The sequence below is a fragment of the Pristiophorus japonicus genome, chromosome 12 (genome assembly GCF_044704955.1).
Source record: "Pristiophorus japonicus isolate sPriJap1 chromosome 12, sPriJap1.hap1, whole genome shotgun sequence".
Taxonomy (NCBI): Eukaryota; Metazoa; Chordata; class Chondrichthyes; family Pristiophoridae; genus Pristiophorus; species Pristiophorus japonicus.
This window is the reverse complement of record NC_091988.1, coordinates 152,594,025-152,596,224: the sequence shown is the minus strand read 5'-3', so window position 1 is coordinate 152,596,224 and position 2,200 is coordinate 152,594,025.

The following is a 2,200-nucleotide window of genomic DNA, read 5'->3' as shown; positions in this document are numbered from 1 at the left end:
CTCTCAACGAAATCGTCCCAGTCCTCACCAACACAGTACCGTTCCTCTGTGCTACTGGTGGCCATTCTCGTGAGTCATTGATTCCCGTTTCTCGTCGCCAAATGTTGTGTCCTTACACACTACTATAAATTCACACGAGGCACATTTTGCAGACAAGGTCACTTTGTGACCCTAACCTTTATTCACAGGACCAAGAAGTGATCCCTGCGTGGGACCTCCCTTTATATACTGGATGACCAGGTGAGGAGTGTCTCCCACAAGTTCACCCCCTGTGGTCAAGGTGTGCATGTCTTAGGCGTATACAGTATATAGTATTGTTACATGAAGGTTACAGTTACATGAAGGTTACAAACATGACAATCTTAATCGAAACGTATAAGATTATGAGGGGGCTTGATAAGATGGATGCAGAGACGATGTTTCCACTGATAGGGGAGACTAGAACTAGAGGCCATAATCTTAGAATAAGGGGCCGCCCATTTAAAACTGAGATGAGTAGAAATTTCTTCTGAGGGTTGTGGATCTGTGGAATTCGCACACTCAGAGAGCTGTGGAAGCTGGGACATTCAATAAATTTAAGACAGAACTAGACAGTTTCTTAGACGATAAGGGAATAAGGGGTTATGGAGAGCCGGCAGGGAAGTGGACCTGAGCCCATGATCGGATAAGCCATGATCGTATTAAATGGGGAGCAGGCTCAAGGGGCCGTATGGCCTACTCCTGCTCCTATTTCTTATGTTCTTATGTTTTTATGTCCTTAATTCTTAATATATCCTCCCAGGCATATTCTTTGGTCTTAAGTCTTGTTTGCTTGCAAAAATCAAGTCAGACAAATATGCATATTAAAGCAGAATTTACTTCTGTCATTTGGCAATGCTTGTGAAAAATATGTATAGAACCAAGTTTCACCAGGAAATTACATCACGCAGCATCCATTTATCACGGACACCCAAGGCCCCAAAATGGCGGATGTGTGCCAACCGCCATACTGGGTGAGGACAAGAAAAAGGCATATTTTACCTACGCCTGAAGCAAACATTAGACCCCTTTGCATCTGCAAATAAGGGGTCTAACGCATGATTGAGGTCCCCTCTCCAAGATTGGTTTACCCTGAGGCAGCCATTTCCAACTGTACTCAGGAAAACCAAACAAAGAAGGTAAATGATTTACCTGAATGTGGAGCCAGGAGGAGCAGGTGTGCTGGGATAAATATTTACCTCCATAATTGTACACAAAGCAAAAACATTCACTAATTTCCATTCTATATGAAAGCTGGTATGATACTACCAGTGAAAAGTGCTTGAAAATGGCAGATTTTCAGCAGTAACCTGCATGAGAAGTGGTTCTAGTTGCAGTGCTGACACACAGCGTGCTAAATCGCATTATGTTATACTTAGCTGAACGGCAGTTATACATTTAGAAGTAACCAGCTACAAATCATGACAGTAAAAGCAGCTAAAAAACCCACAAACCTCTGAAACACAACTTCTTATCAGCTTGAATTTACTACTTAAAGTGGTTGTCACATTAGCAGCAGAGAAGATGAGACCTTGCAGAATTATTATAAACTAATGAAGAATTATGTGCAAGCTACAGAAATCAGGAAATAAAGGACAAAGATTAAAAATTACATTTTAAAAACAGAAATGGGCCAAAAATTGCGATCTCTACGAGCGCATATGATATGCGCATGCAACCGTAGATGCCACGCAAGTGCCGGTTCTCGGACCGCGATGCACATGCGCCTAAATCCGACACTTGCAGACTGTGAAAATGTCTTTTGACAGTTCCAACGCATTCCCGGGAGAAGGGCCTTCATGGGTGGAGATTTGGGCTATTTGCCCAACTCTTGCCCAGCAAATGTCCTTCAAACTCTAATGCCTGGTAAAAGCCTAGTTTTACCAGCGTAAGAGTTTTAATAGATAGAAAAAATGATATTACTTATTTTTATATTAAAAACTATTAAAACAATGGTCCTGAAATTCGCAGCCTCCTTGAGTCCATACGGAGTGTGTACGGACCCGGGAAGGCATCGGAAAGTCGGTTTTCAGCGTGCAATATGCATGCAGCGAAAACCGCCTTTTCCGATCTGTCAGGTTTCTGGCTTGACAGATGGCCACATCTCAGGGAGAAGGACATTCCCACAGCAGGGATTGGGCCATTTGACCATCTCTTGCCCTGCGAATGTCCTTAAAACTCT